This window comes from Diabrotica undecimpunctata, chromosome 8 (assembly GCF_040954645.1).
Source record: "Diabrotica undecimpunctata isolate CICGRU chromosome 8, icDiaUnde3, whole genome shotgun sequence".
Classification (NCBI taxonomy): Eukaryota; Metazoa; Arthropoda; class Insecta; order Coleoptera; family Chrysomelidae; genus Diabrotica; species Diabrotica undecimpunctata.
In genome coordinates, this window is record NC_092810.1 from 40,344,779 (window position 1) to 40,367,188 (window position 22,410).

Below are 22,410 nucleotides of genomic sequence, written 5' to 3' on the forward strand. Positions count from 1 at the left end.
AATAAGCTTTATTAACTTAAAGCAGCGACTTTTCATCCACATCCCCGTGATAATGAGACAGTGTTTTAAGAATATTTAATCTTTTGTGGTAAAAACCTTTTAACTTAAAAATATGCTGCTTCCAAGAGAGGCGAGAGTCAAATGTCAAATCCAGAATTTTACAATGATTAACTACAGGAGTACTATATTTTATACATGATTATTTATAAATATAGGTGTACGAGGCATTGCATGCAGTGTGCTAAATTATTTGGATTCTGCTAGGGGTAAAGTTAGTCCCAGAGAGTAAGTCCAGTGATTATGTTTATTGCTGTTTGCAAAATTTTATAACCAGTGGATGCTGAACGACCGTGACAGTATAATATTAAGTCATCTGCATGAACTAGATATTCGGTAGGAGGAGGTTAATTAAAACAAAGATAACTTATGGCGATGTTAAACAAGGTTGGACGTAATACTGAACCTTGAGGAGTGCAATCGGTTTGAGTATAAACAGAAGAGAACACAAAATTTACAGAAACTTTAAAGGTCCTTTGAGATAAAATATTGTGTCTGAAATGATATATATTTCCGATGATATTATGTTGTTTTAGTATTGTCGCGAGTGTGTCGTCGAAAGCCAGATTGTTCTTTCGGAATAATTTTGTGTTAGTCCAGATACCAGATAACACGTTTATTGATAATTTTTTCAAGTATTTTAAACATGATACAGGAGGGAGATATAAGCCTATAAGAATCAGGGGCAGAGACAGGTAGTTCATTTTTTTATTGGTAATACCATTGACGTTCGTCATTCATTCAGGAAATTGCGGAAAAGCCATATTTTATATATCTCGAGAAGTTTAAAACGTGGTTATTTTAAATAATTACTTTAGTTTTAAATAGTAATTTTTCTGCAAATTTTCGCTGTTATTTTTTTGTAATTTTTAAGATACTGCGTTGTGACATATGTCTGTATTGTCTTCATTTCTGGGTTTTGTTGGCATTTTTGCAGTAGAGTTTTCAGTGCAGCTAGTCATCTTGTTGTGATTGGATTGGTGTGGACAATATAGTAACCGTAATGTGCTTTATTTCAAAATCTTTTTAAGCTCAAATCACCTTCTTCTTACACACATTTAAAATTAAGGGAAACTTTTGCTGGTTTTTAAAACTCTACGAACAGAACCTTCTTCCTCAGTAGCTGCTATTATTCTTTTCTTTTTAGACCGCCACACACTCGTTGTTTCAAAATCGTACATCGTTGTATTCGATTTTACTCGCAGTCAACCGAATTTCTCTTCAGCGGATGCCGTGGATTTAAACCTTAAAGGTGCTGGGTCTTCAAATTTTTGTGGGAACTTCTTTAAAATTAAAACGCAATTAAGGCGAGGTCAAATTCGACAATAACGCCGTTAATATTTGTTTCCAGGTGATTCGGCAAAAACATTTATAAATATACAGGTTCATGTCGCTGTCACCCATCAGCCAGGGGCATATCAAATAATTTTTTTATATATTTAATATTCGATATTTAAAGGATAAAATTATGCTATAATAATAGTTAGTTGTCTAAGCATAACCTTTGCCTTTCTGGTACTCTCGGGACAACAAACAAAAAACATACACAAACATACAATACAAATATGTAAATTAATATAGGTTTCACATTAAATTAAAATTTAAAATGCACGTAGTTACCCCTTGTATGGTCTGACAGTGTTAAAATAGTATAAAGAGTATATAGTTGGATAATTACACTAGTAACGAATTTTCATTATTTGAACCTACTTCACTGCAGAGCCAAATATTTCTCAAGAACAAGCTGGATTTATGTCAGAAAGAAGTTGCTGCGATCAAGTTCTCTTCCCAACAGAATTTATTGAAAATGGATTTTAAAAGCTATTTAAAGCAGTAGCACAAGGCTAAGTGAGGAGCAGAGGTTTATATCGCACTTTGTCCATTTTTACCATTTTTCAGGAAGTGAGAAAAACTGCTACTCAATTACTAATAAAGTTAAAATAGAAACACAAAATATGAATAAATGTACTTTTTTATTATCAATTTATGCTATTTATAAGTTTCATCAAGCTTTATTAGTTTATTCAAAAAACAAAAAAATATTGATGGCCAAAACGCCATTTCGTTGTCTTTAAATGACAAAATATAGTTTGATTGTCCCCAGATGATTAAAATAAAAATATGAACTGAAAATGCATTTCTGAATGTTTGGAATGCAATATAGTAAAAAAAATCATATGACATGTATGTCGTCCTTCAGAAGACAGCAACATTCTTCTCCATCTTCACATTTATCGCAAATCTGGTTTTTTTTAATTGCATTTTCACGATACTGCTCTTTTAAAATTGAATCTAACCAAGGTAACTTTGGATCTAACGCTCATTCTTTGCTGATGAACTAAGTAAAAATTTTGATAAGCTATCTAGTTGTTTCTTCTTAACAGCACGATTTATTGGCAATTCCGGCAGTACTATGTTACTTAGTTTTTTCTGTGGTTGAATTTAACTTAAAAACTTTTTAGAAGAGTCATCATCTCTATACAATACCTCTGTTTTATTCAAGATTTTACTTTCTCTAGCAGTTTGTTTGCCTCATGAGTTATGATGATTCATTTGGCTCCACTGATACTTACAACTTTTTTGAGTTAAAGTGCTGCATGTTTTATGTCGTACAAAGTTCAATCAGAGCCCAGCTTGCGTACTTGTCGTTTCTTAGAACAGATTTCATAATATTTATCTGGTGGCTGTATAAAACAGGGACACGTAAGTCTAGCTCAACTTGACCAAAAACTCGATTAGCTGGCATAAACGAATGGCCACGAACGGGAAACGTCATGGTAATTGTTTTAATAGTTTTTGGGGCATTATTTGGAAGCCACAAGGTGAGTGCATATACCATGTGGGAATTTTTATTCTGACCTTCACATCCATCCGAAAACAATCTTAAATGTTTAATATCTGGGTCAAAATCAGTCTTTTTTAGAAAGACAGTCAACGCAGAAAATCTTCCTGTTTTTTGCTCAAGCCATAAAAAGACAGTTGCTGAGCAAAGAATGCTTCCGTAATAGGCGCTTTTGGGAGATTTTGGACCTGCTGGAGATCAAAGCAATATGCCACGCTATCAGCAGATTCCTCCTTCATTGATTTAAGAAACTGCTTTGCTCGCGTCTTGTGAATAGTTAAATCCATTTTTAATTTTATTCTTTGCTCTCTCTCTCTCTCTCTCTCTCCGTTTTGGTATTTATATCAGTGTTTGTTTTTATGCAAAAGCCACAAACATCGAGAGACAAACTTTGTTTGTCTCTCGATGATCAACAAACTATTTGTTGGTCACTCGCTAGTAGACAAAATGCGTTTTGTTTGTCTAGGTAATTTTTAAAGCCAAAAATATACGTGAAAAATTACATCCATAAAATAGTTTCGAAACACAATTCAGATTTCTGCTTTAATCTGAACCTTCTATAAATGCAAGGTATAACAGACGTTGATAAAGATGTTATTAGAGACATGGGGAATCTAAAATTTGTATTCCACGACATGTCTCCTCAACTAAGCAGAAATCGTTAGCGAATTGGTTTCTTGTACTCATACAGAGTAGATCCGAATAAAATGAAAAAGACAGTAAAGATTCAATTTCACGTACAAATCGTCTATATATCTGGTTATACGTATTTCGCTTTAATAAAGCTCATCAGAACAGTTATTCATAGGCGTTCTCAACGTGAAAAATAGATCTTTCCTGTCTTTGGGAAGCAACGATAAAATGGCTTCGAAACGGACGCAATAGCGACATCTGATATTAAATCCGTAAAATAGTTTCGAAACACAATTCAGATTTCTGCTTTAATCTGAACCTTCTATAAATGCAAGGTATAACAGACGTTGATAAAGATGTTAATAGAGACATGGGGAATCTAAAATTTGCATTCCACGACATGTCTCCTCAACTAAGCAGAAATCGTTAGCGAATTGGTTTCTAGTACTCATACAGAGTAGATCATTTTATCGCCATTATTATTATCATCACCATTTTATCGTTGCTTCCCAAAGACAGGAAAGATCTATTTTTCACGTTGAGAACGCCTATGAATAACTGTTCTGATGAGCTTTATTAAAGCGAAATACGTATAAACAGATACATAGACAATTTGTACGTGAAATGGAATCTTTACTGTCTTTTTCATTTCAGTGAAAAATTACGTTTAGAATATTTTCTTCTTCTTCATGTGCCGAGCTCGATTATCAAGCGTTGGTTATCAAATTGGCTATAGTAATTTTGTTGACGGCAGCTCGGAAAAGAGATACAGAGAATCTGTTAAACCAATCTCTGAGGTTTCTAAGCCATGACGTTCTTCTTCGACCTGGTCCTCTTCTTCCGTCTACCTTGCCTTGTATTGTAATTTTAAATGGAGTATATTATATCTCTCTGGGTGGCGCATAACATGGCCAAAATATTCAAGTTTGCGATTTTTAACTGTTTTGATGACTTACGTAACTTTTCCCATCCGATGCAAAACAGCTTCGTTACGAACTCTATCCACCCAACTTATTCGTAGGATTTTCGGATACACCCAGATTTCAAAGGCTTCCAGTTTCTTGAGAAGTGTATCCGTCAAAGTCCAACCTTCGACACCATACAAAAGAGTAGAGAACACATAGCATCTCACTAATCTAATTTTCAGACTTAAAGTAATATTGTTTTCACATAACAGTTTCTTCATCTTAAAGAATGCAGCTCTGGCCTTCTCTATCCATATTCTAATTTCTTTGCTCATATCCCAGTTCTCATTTAGATTACAACCAAGGTAGGTGATACTGTTAGTTCTCTCCAGTTGTTCACCATAAGCTGTTACGACTTCCGGTTGTTATTGGCGTTTTACTGACGACCATCACCTTTGTCTTTGCGGTGTTAAGCTCAAGGCCACATTCATCACACGTTGTGGTAATCCTATTAATTAGATGTTGAAGTTCTTCGTAATTGCTTGCAATTAACACTGTGTCATCCGCATATCTCAAATTATTAATATTGACGCCATTCATATTTATATCACATTGAACATTATCCACTGCTTTATTGAAAACGAACTCAGAATAGATGTTAAATAGTAGCGGGGACAAAATGCAGCCCTGCCTTACTCCTCTTCGTATTTGAAGCTCTTCAGAGGTGTTCCGGCCAATCCTGATGTTTGCACGTTGATGCCAGTAAAGATTTTTAAAAATGCGTAGGTCTTTATCATCAATACCTACCTGCTGAAGAATGGCTATCATTTCAGTATGTTTTACTCGATAAAAGGCCTTCTCAAAGTCAATAAAACACATATAAACTGGATGTCCGACATCCCTGCATCTCTGTACCCTAACCTGAATACTAAATAGTGCTTCTCTTGTTCCAAGGTTATTGCGGAATCTAAACTGTGTGTCACCAAGTTGTTGTTCTATTTTTGGTACATGCTAGAGTGCAAAATTCGTAGAAATATCTTTAAAACATGACTCATCTAGCTGATGGTTTAGTAGTCACTACATCTTTTTGCATTTGCTTTTTTAGGTATCGTCACAAAAGTCGGAAGCCGCCAATCCGTTGGTATATAGCCAGTTTCATAAATTTTATTAAACAGATGAAGGAGAGATATTTTATCTGAACTTTTGAAGAGCTTTATTATTTCACTCGGTATTTCATCTGGTCTTCTCGCTTTTCGGGTCTTTGATAAAGGTATTGCTTGTTCAATTTCGTCCATAGTTATGTCAGGTCCTGTAATTACTTCGTTAATTTCAAGCTCGGGCATTTCATCACTAAATAGTTCCTCAATATACTCTTTCCATCTGTCTATTTTATGCAAATTAGTGATAATCAGTTTTCCGTCTCTATCAAAAAAATAGAATATCTAGAAGCATGTAAATTAATAAATGATGTCTTGACGAATCCAACGCCACCTCGAAGTCAGAATGGGAAAATATTGACAAAGTGTGATTTAAAAGTCTGCTCCATAAGTTATGTCTTCCTTTTTTGAAATATTTATTTGGCAGATAAAAGCATAAACCTTAAAGATTAATGGATACCCTAATGGATACTAATAGATAATGCACACCCTCAGCATTTTCCAGGCTATAAATATATAAACATGTTGCATAAAATTTAAATATTTTTGAACTTTTAATACCATCAGGTGACTGTAAAAATATTTATTGTAACTGTCATAATGATCCCTATTTCAATAAAAAAATTGACTAGTGTTAACGATCTGGAATCTACGTAATAACTTTTTGTTTGGTCCCAAAACCATTAGCGATATAAGACACTTGTAAAAAAATTCCAGGTTGCCGCCCCTGGCTTCCCGGAAATGTGCGGCATCTTTCAAAGGACGAACTAAGAGAACAGAGAGGGCAAAGACGGTGACGTTCCAACTAGACGTCCAATTCCGGATGCCATACATCTCCGTCTTACGCAAAACGAGGAGAAATAAATATTCCAGTATGTGTTTCCACACTTTTATTCTACTGATGCTCCATCCACTCCACGCATACACATCCTTTGCTTTAGCCAGCCGGTCCGCCCGGCTCTAAATTGATTCTACTGTTATCCTCGGTGTCAAGGTTTATTTCTGAAGCTGTTAGAGTCGAGAGAAATGGCCTATAAAGTAGGAGGATAGACAAGACGGCGATGCCTCGAATTTATTGCTATATATCAGATGCGTCTTCTTGATCGCAAACCATCCGATGACGACAATTCCTTCGGTTCATTCGAAGCACTGTGAAGGCAATACAATGAATTTTATTGGTTAATCACCGACAGCCTATCTACAATTTATTAGGCCATTACTATTTACAACATAAATATATTACAACTGATATACCAATATTTATAGAAAGAAAACTATATTTATACTATAGGTATATACATATAGTTTATTTAATTTCTTGAACCTTATACTTTTATTTCTTGAAAAAACTTTTTTGTGAGTATGTAATAGTAGTTCTATATAACTACTATAACTATAATATAAATTATAAAGCTTATAGACATTATTAAAAGCTTTTTATTTGTTCATAAGTTGATGTTTCGACAGGTATTCCATGTCTTTATCAAAACTATATCTAAAATTATTCAATTATTTTTAGTGCAGTATTTAATAAAAAAACTTACATTAGTTGATTTCGGGTGAAATCCACTAAATAGTCATTAAGATATATACACGGTGTTCCAAGATGTTTGTAACAGCTTATAATTCAGGAAGTAATGAATATTTTTATTTAAAAATTGGGAAGTATCAATTGGAGATAAAATACTATTAACTAACTATATATGTGATCTCATACGTCATCGCTGGCGCTGTGACGTCATCACAATGGAAAAAAATAAATGGATCATAATGAAGTGAAAGTTAGGTCAAACGAGAGGCTTTTTCTATCCCAAATTAAACGGTTTACCACAATGAGGGTATTAATATTAACAAAATACGCTAAATTTTTGTTGTCCTTTAGATTTTATTTAAATTATTTTTTGACAATTACAAATAGTATCAGCCTTCACATTGTTGTTACCTATTAAATAGTTGCGGTGAAACCGATAATCACCTATCACCAAATTACCATAACGGATTTTTAAACTATTTTTTCCAAATATTTAATAATAATCCTTGTATCGACATGTAAGAAAGATTATTTAATTTTCAGTTTCCACTAAATTATTTTTTTACTTAATTATTTATTTAATTAATTGTAATTTACTCTTAATAAATTGCACACATATAATATTGGCATACTTGCTATATATTTTGTCCCAGACAACACTTATTATATTTTAACACTGGTTATTATATTTTCAGCATTTGGTTTACCATGTACCGTTGACCTGAAGATGCATAGCAAATTATACAATGCGAAACCGGTCGTTGGTCGTAGAATAAATTGATTGTGAGTATGTCTTATTCTTATTTCTTTTAACTTTTTTAGAATGGACTCACGAATGCAGCATATTCAAGATATATGAAAAAAAATTTATATTTAAATAGTAAATATCCATATTAAATTTATTTTATAACATGTATTTAGTGTATGCCATAATAATTATTTATGGTTAAAGTGAGACGATGACATGTCTTCTATCGTCATACCTAGCCGACAGAAGATTTAGAGTTCGGATAGGACCAACCCTGTCCTAAGCTGGAGCCAAGGAGGCTGGTGTGAAATAGGGAGCGGTGTTTTCGCCGTATCAATACACCATATACACCATTAAGGTGAGTATTTAGGGACTCAGAACAAAAGAGAATCCTAAGAACAATGGACGAAAAAGCACAGAGGTGATTTTCAACGATCTCAAGAACCATTCTAGTAGACTATTAAGAGAGTTGACAGACTATGACAAAAACCAAAGGACAGTACATAGGCGGCCCAGACAGCAGCTAGCAGGATATAGAGAAGACCCAGAAGAACAGTAAAGGAATGATAGCCATGCAATAGTCGAATAAACGCAGTAACAGGAGTCTCAAAAAATACCCTATCCGTATATTTTATTTCTTTTATTTAGTTATTTTTAGTTTTAATACTCATAACCTTTGGTTACAGCAGCCATGCAGCGCCAATACAATACAAAAAAGTAGAGTGAATGCTGATCAGCATCACAGGCAGAAAAGCTGTTCAGCTAAAAGGCCTTTCAGGTAAGTCGAAACGACCAAGTTCGCGGAACTTGAGCATCGAGGTCACGTACCGACAAACGTGGGCTTACCGACCAGACACTTCGGGCGCTCAACCGACAAGGAGAACAAAAATTATTTTGCCAATTTGGCGGCTGAGTGACCGAGCACACACAATTCGGGCGGGGAGTTACCGTCTTAGGTCGGTGACTCGCTGTCCGGAACACACATTTTGGGACACAAGTTCAAAGTTATGTAAAAATTAACTTTGATCATTCATAAGGAGAAAAGCTCTTCTAGCTACCCCTAAAATCAGTTGGCTTAACCACATAAAGTAAAACAGAAGATGTCCCATTACCCAGGGCATCCAAAGTAACTTTCAGTACAAAGCCTTCTTATTCGTTATGTCCTGCGTTGGGGAGGGGTGGTTGATTATAGCTTGGGGCTCAGGTAGGTACCACTCCATTACGGAGTTTGATCTTTATACATGTGGGTCCCACTGTTTCATTGGGACACTCGGAACTGGGGTTTTACAAAAATTGTTGTGTGTCTCAATAAATATTTTCGAATTAAAGAATGGGATGGTCAATTAAAAGGTGGGGTGTAAAATATTAAATGTAAACTACACTCAACAAACTTTATTTAATAATTTATGATTAATATTATAATTAATATTAACACTTTTTATTTTAATTTATAATTGATATTGCCAATATTAGTTAATTTATAATTAATATTAATAATATTTAAAGGGAACATTTTCAGGGGTTGGCTGTATATCACAGTCAAAGCAAAAACTTTCAATAAAAGAAAAACTTCTTTTTGCAGAATGATATAAAATTGTATTAATAAAATTATTAAAAATCACCCAAAATAAATTTTTAAAGTTTTAGAACGTTTTCGATTCTATCAGATCATCATCAGTGAAAAACCCAAAAGTATAACCACTTAAAAATGAAAACAAAAGGGTCAAATTTTGACTGATTTAAAACTTAAAATTTTCAAAATTGAAAATGTGTTTATTACTTACGTCAATATAGTAATTCGATCTATCCACATAATGGGGTCAGATGACCCTTAAATTACATAATTCGAGTACCTAACATTAATTTAAAATATAATTAATAAGACACTAGGTCAAAGATAAAGGATTACATTTTTTAAGCAAACGAACAATTTCCCAGCTCGAAAAAGGGAACATTATGCCATGAGAGGTAATAACCAAATGTTGACAGAAGGAAGTAAAAATTGTTTTGAAATGATAAGACCTTCACGACAAGTGATAGATAGTTTTTTGAAATATCTTCAAATAGTATATGTCCAATAAGGGTGTTATTTTGAATTAAATTTATATTATTGTTTTAAATGATATAATAAAAATTTTTATTTGTTGTTGAAGAAAAAAGAATAATTGTATTATGAATAATTAAGAAAAGTTAGATAAATATTTGCCTTTAAGTGATGACGCTATATAATATAGTGACTATATAATATAGTGAGTAATGTAGTGAGGATTTTATAAAAAATCAATAACACTAGGTTGAGTTAGGAGATACACTTGATAATATGAGGGTTTTGTAGACATGACCGAAAAACTGAAGATCTTAATTGAATTCAAAGAGTGTTGATTTACCTATGTGTGAGTATCTGTAGAAGTTAAAATTCATATATATATATATATATATATATATATATATATATATATATATATATATTATGTATGAATATTGGCTATTTTGAATATTTATAACTTTTATTTAATATGTTACAATATATGTTACTTAACTGTCCAGTGTCCGTTTTATAATTTAAAGTGGCTTCAAACTTCGCTACTACAATTATACTAAAGATTCTCATATCGTACACTTAATCTTTTTTTAATCTATTTAACTGTTTGTGAGCAAAAATTTGTCTTCCATGTAAATAATTTCCAATTTGACTAATAAATTGGTCTGTGTTTCAAATATTGCTATGTGTTTTTCTGTCTATATATATATACATATATATATATATATATATATATATATATATATATATATATATATATATATATATATATATATTATATATATATATATAAATATATATACTATTTTAAAAATTTAAATAAAATCCTTTATAAAAAGGTATATAAAAAACCCAGTTGGGCTATGTTGAATTGGCAAAACGTTTTCGGAATAAGTATTCCATCATCAGTACCAAGTTAATACATGGATGTAGCCACTAAATATGGGGTTACAAACCCTTTAAAATTTGCTAATTGAAATTTAGTTTACATAATGTCTGTTTTACAATTTAGATGGTAAAGTTACCGTTGGATTGGTAACATGGTGACATATGACTCTGCAATAAGTTGCAAGTCCTGAGACGGTATGTCTACGAGGACTTCAATAAAGCAACTCAGTTCAGGAGTAAACTAAAACAATTTGAACATTACAAAAAATGGCGTACAAATACATTTTAAAACACTCACAGAATTTAAAAGATTTCGCAAATAAAAACTGACATTGAAGTATTTAAAATATTGAATGTCAAGATTAAATTGTCTTAAGCACGTTCGTTACAGCTATACGATAAAAAATTAAAATTATTTCAAATGTAAAAATAAAAATAACAATAAAAGAAAAGTTAGAAGAATAATATTTCTTTGATGAATTATTAAGGTTAGTTGTTATTAAGATGAATGTTGGCTATTTTGAATATTTATAACTTTTATTTAATATGTTACAATATATGTTACTTAACTGTCCAGTGTCCGTTTTATAATTTAAAGTGTTTTTATTTTTGTTAATGTAATACATCTCAAGAAATAATCTACTTTTGTAGTTATCAGTCTGTGCCAAAATGTGAGCTTTGTTATAATAGTCTAGCATATGACCTAGTGTTTTCATAGTGCTTAACCACTGCGCAAGTATTTTTTCTCAAGCGGCAATCACTTTTATGTTGTGTGATGCGTTGTTTTAGCCACTATGATGTTTGACCAATATAGCTTTTTTGACATCCTAAACACGGTATTTCATAAACGACATTACTTTTATATAAGGTTGGTACTGGGTCTTTGATTTCATTTGATTTGATTTGAACGGTCATGTTCCTTAAAGATATTTATATATATATATATATATATATATATATATATATATATATATATATATATATATATATATATATATATATATATATATATATATATATTATTGTGATATTTAAAGTCTTGGTGCGCCAAGCAATAATTAGCTAATTAATTTTTTTGATTAATTAAAATTATTTAAATGATATGATTATGACTCTATCACAATTTTTAATTCTTTTATCTCAGGGTTAAATTCGTGCTTCAATATCTATGCTATTACATGTGAAAGGTAAGGTCCAGAGAATACCGGAATAATAAAAAACACATATGATCTAACACTATATATTGAAATAAAAATAATGAAATAATTCACACTCAAAAGTTTTCAATAAACAAATCTCATATAAGGATTCTCAAAATTTTGTTCTCCGTACGTGAACAATCAAAATTAATGGTACAAACAATATTAATTGAAATCTCAAAATCCCAAACTATTCTAACTCTTCTAATCAAAATATTTATATCCTTTCTAAATTACGTGTAAAAATTGTGTTATCAATAAAAGAAAAAAAACTGCAGAAACAAAAATATCTCTCTCTGATGATGAGTGGTCCAAATCCTTGTTCCTTGTAGACTATATTATCTCCTCTCAACCGCTCCCTATGTAATCAGCAATCTTACACAGATTGTTGCAAGTATATCGTCCTTAATGATCTCCTTCAAAAGCACAAATCATTCAAATTATGATAGCCTTTCTCCTCTCGATAAACTGAATCTCTCGTTGGCCCGAGTGAAAAATGACTCTTGGAATATCTTCTCTTTACGATAAACTGAATCTCTCGTTGGCCTGAACAGTGACTCTTGGAATATAAGTAGAGAAATATGACTTACAATATTTTGCTGCTCCAGCTTCTGTTAGATACACTAACTCCACAAAAACTCACTAACATTCAACACTACTGCTTGCTACATTTCAGGAACCGCCAGAGAACAATCACTGTTCGTCTTACAGACTTCGAAACCAACTGATTATCCTTTCTCTCTCCTCAATCTCGCTAAACTTTTTCCTACATACTTATCCCACCTTTTTCAATCTCCGCCAATCAAAACTCGTCACAATTCCCCCATTTTTTCATTTCGATAACAAACAAATTTTTACCTATAATTATAAAATTTCCTAAAACTTATTTACAAATAATATTTTCTATAATTCTTAAAACTAACAAAAACCTCTTTCTAAAATCTCTTCTATTTGTCTCTAATCACTGCATTAATGTGGTTCAATTGTCTTTGGATTTCACTTAAAATTATGCGGGTCACTCAAGTATAACAAAGAAATAATTTATGCAAAGCTTACATTTTGTTTAGTACAGGTAATCCAAGAATTTAATAACTCTCCTTCTTTGAAATGTTTGTTGGATATTATCCTACTTATCTGAATTATTTTAATGTTTTTGAACTTTGAAATATTTTTAAACAAACCAATATTTTTCTCGATTTTACATATCATAACAATATATATATCAAATGTCGCTATTGCGTCCATAACGAAGCCATTTTATTGTTGCTTCCTAATAAGACAGAGAAGATTATTTTTCACGTTAAGAACGGCTATGAATAACTATTCTGATCAGACTTATTAAGTCGAAATAGGTATCAATAGATACATAGACGCTTTGAACGTGAAATCAAATCTTTTCTGCCTTTTTCATTTTATTCGGATCTACTCTGTATGGGTACAAGAAACAAATTCGTTAAGGATTTCTGCTTAGTTGAATAGACATGTCGTGGAATGCAAATTTTAGATTCCCCATATCTCTATTAACATTTTTATCAACGTCTGGCCATGCCTTGCAATTTTAAGAAGGCTCCAGATTAAAGCAGAAATCGGAATTTGTTTCGAAACTATCTTACCGATTTTTCTATCAGATGTCGCTATTGCGTCCATAACGAAGCCATTTTATTGTTGCTTCCTAATATGACAGAGAAGATTATTTTTCACGTTAAGAACGGCTATGAATAACTATTCTGATGAGACTTATTAAGTCGAAATACGTATCAATAGATACATAGATGCTTTGAACGCGAAATCAAATCTTTTCTGTCTTTTTCATTTTTTTTCATTTCAAGTTACTTCAGGCATTACTTTTTATAACGCTGTGCTGTTTTCAAAAAAATTACTAATTATTGCACGGTTTTTCTTTACAGCTTGGACTATTGATAAAAATTGACGTTTTGTTCATAAAAAGAAAATTTTGGACTCTGCAACAAAATGTACTGCAGATAGATTTATATCAATTTGGGTAAATTTGCAATAATTAAATTTCATGAAGTTTCGCTCTGTTTAAAACAAAGCGAAAACTATCGTACTAGAGCTACATTAAAATAATTAAAACAAACAACTCACCTTTATACAAATGCAAAGCACGCCCTGAAACAAAGCATTTATTTAATATTAATTTTGAAACTACATGGTTAAAAATAAAAGTTGTTAACTGTCCTTATTGTGCTTTTTATGTTTAATGCCTTTTACCCGCTATTCGGCCTGTACAACCCCTCGACTTGTTTTATTACAAACTAGCGGAAAAACTGGCTTTGAACCTATTTTAAATAATTTTAGACGTGATATTTTATTCTCTGTGGTGCTGTTTGGAGGTTTTGTTTTCATTATTTTTATAATTATTTTAATGCAAAACGAAACAAAGTGAAACATGTAGAATGCTTTATAAGTTGGATTATTATTTTATAAATTTCTTTTTAATGTAAACCTGTTTGTTTTTATTTATTTCACATGTTTGCTATTTTGGTTATCATCAATATGATTTTAACTTTATTCGACACATTTCTGAATAATTGTACGAATATCATTCCGTACCATTGTGGTTGTGGAGCCACAATTATCGGCTTCTTCCAGGTATGCATTTGCTACCTGTCTTAGTCTGTACTATTATAGTCTGTCCTTTTGAGCTTGATAGGACCTCATTATAAATTCAAAAAGGTGTCCAAAACACTAGAGTGTCGTTTAAAAAATTAAAGCGACTCTTCAGTAAAAATGTATCTTCATTTGCTATCTTTTCCCAGTAAGCACAAGTACGTACATAAGACAAACTAAGTACGTACTGATGGGACATAAAGTATGTACAATGAACGTACTTTGCTGTACGAAGTACGTACTTAATACGTACATAAGACGTACATTTTCCAATTGATGGTACATACTTAGTACGTACTGAAGGTACGTACCTAGTACATACTGAAGTTATGTACCTAGTACATACTACATATACATATTTTATACATACTATACACACTTATGATGATTTGTGTAAATAAAAGTAAATATAGGTGAATATATCTTTATTACTCATATTTGAAGTACAAAAACAAGCAAAACTTATGAATCTTAAAGTTTACCAAATGGTTTTGTTTTAAATATACTTATTTTTTATTTAATAATTTATTTATCTAACATCTTCACCCACAAAATACATTTTTCAGTATGACTATATAAGTTAAAAAACACTCGACTGAATAAGATAACAGGAAAGGAAACCACACTATAAGCACCAACACCAAAAATAAGTAAAAAAACTCTAAATGAAACTGTCTTGCAATTATCAAAACTGTTCTTGAGGTGGAAAATTCCTAACCAAATAAATTAGAAATTAGGTTAGGTTAACATAACCTAACATATTTTTTTTTGTTTTAATGGCATAGGCAAGTGCCATACAGCCAGTCACAACATGAACATTTTCTACCCAAAAGAATAAAAAGATAATATAAATTTCAAAGCATTACAAATTTTAAGCATTAAAATTATTATTAAGGATAGGATAGAGATAAAACATGGACACTCGTTTCTCGTCTACGGACCCATCAAGACATTGCTTTTAAGACAAACTAGATTGGGACACGGATAAAAGGTAATAACAAATGGGGTAAAACAGAGGTTAGGATTCTAATTACAGTTAAATATTAAGCTTACTTTTGCAAATAAATTCCATCAAACATTTATTCACAACTCTTATATTTAGAGATAGCAGATAGCACATATTGTACGGAGGAAAAATTTTGATGTTGACTAAATTTTTTATTAGATCTTCAGTTTGTTTTGTGTATTTTTTACACTCGAAGAAGATGTGATTTAAATCACCTTCTTTTTGACAGTCTGGACATAAATTTGAATTTACGATTTTTAGTTTGGACAGATGACTAGGATAGCAGGCGTGTCCAAATTTTATTCTAATTATGGATGTTATATACCTTCGTGGAACAGAATAATTTTTAAACCAATAATCACTTGGGATTAAGGGCTGTATAGAAGCATATTGCGAGGAAGACTGCGTACTATATATATGCCAAGATTGTTTCCATTTACTATTGATATTATTTTTAATTATTGTTAATGCGTCTTGTCTACAGATTTGGTGATCAGCTTGCTTTCCGGTATCAATGGCCTTTTTAGCTAATAGGTCAACATGTTCGTTGTATTTAAGACCTATATGTGCTTTAACCTACAAAAAATGAACAACTCTTCGGTTTTTATAAAGGTCATAAACAAGTTTTTTAATTTGAAAGACATATATATTTGAGTTATTGCTAGGAAAATTTAAAGTTTCAATGGCTAACATAACAGACAATGAGTCAGATACTATTGTAACAGATGTATTCTGAGTGTTTTCAAAGTATCTTAATGCTTCATATATTGCTACAGCTGCAGCACTAAAGATTGAAAAACTAGGATTTAGTCGACAAAGTTTTTCTGTATTAGTTGATGGAATGTAGAAAGCACACCCAGTACCAACAATAGACTTTGAGGCATCCGTATAAATAACTAAAGAGTCTGACAGACTAGATAAACAGGACCTCAAAATATTCGAGCTAACAGAAGAATTTACATGGTAATTCGGTTGTATCACAGTAATGGGTTGCAAGCACCTAACATTATAAATATGTTTAAGCTCTTCTTTCTCATGGTACATACTTAAGACGTAATAGTACGTACTCTTCTGTACGTACTGGTATATACCCCAGTGTACGTACTTAAAACGTACATTTTACATCATGTACGTACAGTACCAAAATTGTACGTACTCAAAACGTACTGTGCTGTTTGAGTTGTTGTATCCTCCCTGTGTTATGAGATTCAGGTTGCTGATACAATAAGTTCGAGTGTTAACATAAAACGAAAACAAAGAATTTGACGTTACATGCCGGGGATTGGGTATAAATGTTTAGAAAATATAATCTAAACTTATTATAGTATTAGACCAATTAAGTTAGTAAAAAATAAGGTTTTTTCGCCACAGCTATATAGACAGGTTTGCGGTTATAATGTAGTGTAGTATGAGACATTACAAAAATGGGGATTCATTAATTTTTTAGTAAAAATATTTTGAGATAAACAATTAAAACGTCAAACTTTTCCTTAAAAATTATATTTAGAAATTTGACGTCAACAGATAATTTTTTAGAAAAAAGATACACTAGATAAGCTAAATTAAAATCGGTTAATAAACAAACAAGTTATCGTAAAATGAACAAAAAAATTGCTGTTTTTAAATATTGTTATTAACTTTTTTATTATTTATTAAACTTTATTAAAATATACCTGAACTTGACTGTCTTATCATGTTTGAATTGTGTGCAAAAGATGGACCAGATCGGTTAATCTTCTTCTTCTTCTGAAGCCTTCTATCGTCCATGTTTGGACATAGGCCTCTCCCAACTCCTTCCATCGGTCTCTATCCTGAGCAACATATTTCCAATTTGTTCCGGCTATTCTTTTAATTTCATCAACCCATCTCATTTGTGGTCTTCCTCTTGGTCGTTTACTTTCGTAAGGTCTCCAATGTTGTATTGTAGTATTCCAACGTTGGTCTTTTGGTCTAGCAGTGTGGCCCGCGAAGCTCCATTTCAGTTTGGCAATTTTTGTTGTTATGTCCTCGACTTTTGTTTTGATCTTACTCAGTCTTTTCTCTTTTATCTGACAGTCTTATACCTAACATTGCTCTTTTTATTGTTCTTTCTGTTGTGGCCATGATGCCATGATAGGAAGGATGCATTGGTTGAACACTTTACTTTTCAAGTATTGGGGTATTTTGCGGTTCTTAAGTATCCAACTAAGTTTTTCAAATCCTGCCCATGCTAGTCTTGCTCTTCTATTCTAATTTCCCCACTTTGGTTCTCTTTGTCAAGTTTCAGGATTTGGCCTAGGTAGATATATTCCTGGATTTGTTATATCTCACTGTCATTTATAGTTATACGTCTGATGTCATCTGTGTTTGTCATTATTTTTGTTTTTTTCATATTTATTTTTAGGCCGACGTATTGGGAGCTGGCTGCTAGATCCCTTATCATAATTTGCGGTTTCTCGAATGTGCTCGCTATAATCACTAGGTCGTCAGCGAATCTGAGGTGGTTTAACTTGTTGCCATTAATGTTAATGCCATAGGTTGACCAATTTGAAGTTTTGAAGACGTCTTCTATGGCTAGGTTGAAAAGCTTTGGCGATATTACGTCTCCTTGTCTCACTTCTCTCTTAGTGGGAATAGGATTTGTATTTTCGTCTAGTTGTACTATCATAGTTGCATTTTCATATATTTTATGTTATGTTATGATCGGTTGACGTAAATATTTTTTTATATTTTTCAGTTTTATAATATAAATTATACGACTTTTAAGATCAATTATTAAAAGTAAAAACATTTAAAAACTTACCACTGTCATCCGTTTTTTGATTAGATTTCCTCTTAAGAATATTTTAAAGTATCAAAACAGTCTACTATTTTTTTACACAGTTAGATTAAAAGATCAAATGACAGAAGACTTCTTAATATTTTATGAGCATTAATGACATTTGAAAACAAAAAAATGTGTGAACTAAATAATATGTTCATAGTTATTAAATTAAAAAATTAAATATTAATTAACAATAACATGTTGAGTTGATTGTTTGTTTATGTTTTTGTTATAAGAATTTCTGGTGTTTTAATTAATTTAAAAGGCTCATTTTATTATGTAAACAGCCTCAATTGGTTCCTTGTCGTCTTTCTTATCCATACAATTAAAGTCAATTATGAGATTACAATATTATTTCTTATTTTTGTGCAGTTTTAAAATTCTAACCTATAATATCAGGCACATGTGATAGATGCAATAAATCATGTATTTTTAAGAAACCAAAGTCTTCCATCGATATCTTTGGTTTTCCTTGTGATTATTGCAAGTTGGTATTATGTAGAAATTGTTCCAATGTAAGTGCTACAGAAATCAGAGCAATAGTGATACCAAGTAGAATAATACCATATGTTTGCAAGGATTGTACTCCCAAAATTAAGAATTTGATTGGGCTCTCAACAAGAGGAGATGTTTTGGAGAGCGAAGTTACATGCATAAAGGACACTACTATGTTGCCGAGAGGCGTGGAGGGCGGCGGATTGGCTCGTCTCCTGCTCTACGGGCTTCTTTCGGTCGGTGGAATTGGACCTGGATGTTCCACGAGTGTCCACCATTCTTCTTTGAACAATTCGTGTAGCTAGAGATTATATTATTGGAGATATGAAGGAATCGTGTATGTTTCTGTTTGAAACTGTCACAATTCCACTCGTCTGAGGTTAGTAGTGCGTGATTACTTCGGTAAAATACTACAATATGCCTCAGACACAATGTACATAAATGTATATTTGAAATGTGTGAGAAAATAAGAATGCAGTTCGAAAATATGGGTGCAAACGTCTCTTGTGCTTAGTCTATAGAAATAGAAGTACCACGAGAGTGGTACTTCTATTTCTTAATATATTTCTTATAAATTTACTAATTTATTTATATTAATTTATCTCAATTTACTAATGTTTGTATTTTGAGAACGATTTCCGAAGTGGAAATTGAAACGTCAATAAACGTATTTTAACCTTTTATTGTGGCTTATTCCCATTTAAACAGTAATTAGTAACATTTCATGATTATAGATTTTCATGGACCTTCTACTTCTGAGCAATAGTTACATGCTAATTTGTGCTGATCCTGAAGAGCAAGATCGCAGAAATGCTACTTGGTCTACACTTTATTATCTACAGATGGTCGTTTAAGGAAGAGTATTTTAGAAGGTGTGGAACTTATAACCAACCAATACTAATAAATAAAGAGGCATCTATATTTGTTTATCAAAAGAAAGATCTCCGACAACGATGGGAAGATTAAATGAAGAGAAATGAAGAAGAAATCCCTATATGAAGTTGACCATCTGTTACAAAATTGCAGCCAATGCAGCAAGCTAATAATATTTAGAGTGTTCCCACCCACACCCTGACAAGGGCTTAAGAAATGAGAAGGAGAAGGATATTTGCTGCCAATACTTTACCAAAGAAAATTATAGAAATATACAAGTGTCAGGATATCTGTGTTTGATTTTGTTGTTTTCGGGACTTTGGTTTGTTATTGTAATAGAAAAGAGATATAGTCATAAAATATTAAATAAAAACTTTTCTGTGCCATAATATACACTTTCTTTTAGATATTATGTTATACATTTATATATAAAAATGCGTAAGTGTATACTATATTTTTGAACATAGAGAATATATTTTTTGGCATAGAATAAGTTTAATTTCTTATTTTATGACTATATTTATTTTTCATTAAAGGCATAACCTTTGAATTTTGGCGCCTAAAATTAAAAGAATATTTTGAATTTCCTGTCAAAAGCCTACGTTTTTAATTTGCCGTCAAATGAAAATAATTTCGGCCCGTCCGCATTTGGCGCTAGAAACTCCCTCTCAAAACTTTCTATAAAACCTACCTTACTAGGGAGTATGTACTCTGACTTTGACCTGGCTGTCCCTGCTTCTATTTTTATGCCATCTTTATAGCAAGCTTTGACATAGAAGCTGGAAAGCTGTGCAGTTTACTCCCTCTTAGTATTTATTAAACAAGCAACAGAGTTTTTCTTACTAATGAAGAAGGCAAACACCAAAAACAAGAAAACAATTCCTATTTCCTTTTAACTTGAAATAATTCCTCCCATCTTTTGTGTACTTTTTATGTGGCTTTTATATGTGATGTTTCTTTCAGCACTTAGATTCTTAATGTCCGCTCTTTTATTCAAGGTGTTCTGTGTGGTTTTAATTAGACCAGATTAGAAACATGTTTGGGAGATTAATATCACACAAGTACCCCGAGATACCAAGAAAAGATCCAGGTCAAAAAAGCCAATTTTGGACTAGTGAAAGAAATATGCTGCACTATAATGAGTATGTAATTATAACAAATAAACATTTAATAAAGATGTTAGTTATTTTAATTCATAATAGTGAAAGAAGCTCTTTTAGAATGCTTGTCTGCTTTGAGTGATTCCATTTTTGCAATGAGGTATTTAAAAATATTGCTGCATTCCATGAAGAGCTCGGTAGTATAAGTTTATATTGATTATTAGTAACCAGAACTAGTGAACAAAATATTTAGTAAATTCAGGACAATCACATTTAAGAATACAGAATCTAATCTAAAATCCTATCCATCATCAAAAATATCTACCAAAACAACACAATAAGAGTAAAAGAAGAAGAAGAACTAAACGACCCTATTGAAGCTGGCAATGGGATACGACAGGGGATTTCCTAAGTCCTCTATTGTGCAACCTGAATATGGCTGAAATAATAAAAAAAGTAAGGACTAAAAAAGGATACCAAATGGGAAAAAAACAACTTAAAATAATCTGCTATGCAGACGATTCAATACTACTCTCACAAAGTGAAGATGATTTACAACGTCAGCTCCACAAACTTAATGTAACCGCCAGATAATTGAACATGATAATTTCCCCAAATAAGACAAAATGCATGGTTACAATAACAAATTTACTAAGGTGTAAATTGGAGTTGGAAGGTCAGATAGAACAAGTGATGGAGTTTAAATATCTAGGTATCACTTTATCTAGCTACGGAAAGCTGAAAACTGAAGTTTAAGATCAAGTGAATAGAACAAAGAGAGTCGCAGGTTGGCTGAATGAAACCATATGGAGTAATAAAAATATCGGGAGAGAAATGAAAGGTAGAATTTACAAAACAGTCGCCAGATCAATAATGACATACGCGACAGAAACACGACCTGACGCAGACGGGACAAAAAGGATGTTAGAAACAGCAGAGATGAAAACACTTAGGCGGAATGACAACAAATAGAGTAGTAAAGACGGCAAGAGACGGTTCCCCAATAGGAAGACGATCAAAACTACGGAAGAACACGAAAACGATGGAACGACATCTTCTGGAGGCACATTGAAAAACAGACAGAGTCATGTCTACATAAAAAGAAGAAGAAGAAGAAAATATAATAAGATTTAGTTTTTTGAATCATAAGGTATTTAATACCGAGTGTTAAAATTTTACTCTAGAGTAAAATTATAACGTTAAAATTTTAATGTAGAAAAAAAGTTTACGTTATTATTTTACTCTAAGGTAAAAATTTAACTTAATTCATATTTTCGTTTCTAACTAGCTTTAATAAATAAATGTTTGTTCCATTTTTTTTCTAAGTGCATATTTAGGACAAAAATACTTTTTCTATAAATTTTATAATGTGCTAAATATAAAATTGTTTTTTTTTTGTTTGATGTTATCGAAGCGTTGTTTCAGTGTGTTGGCGTTATAATTCAATTATGGCGTTTAATGTACGTTTTGATCAAATAAATGACTAATGCCAGATTTTATT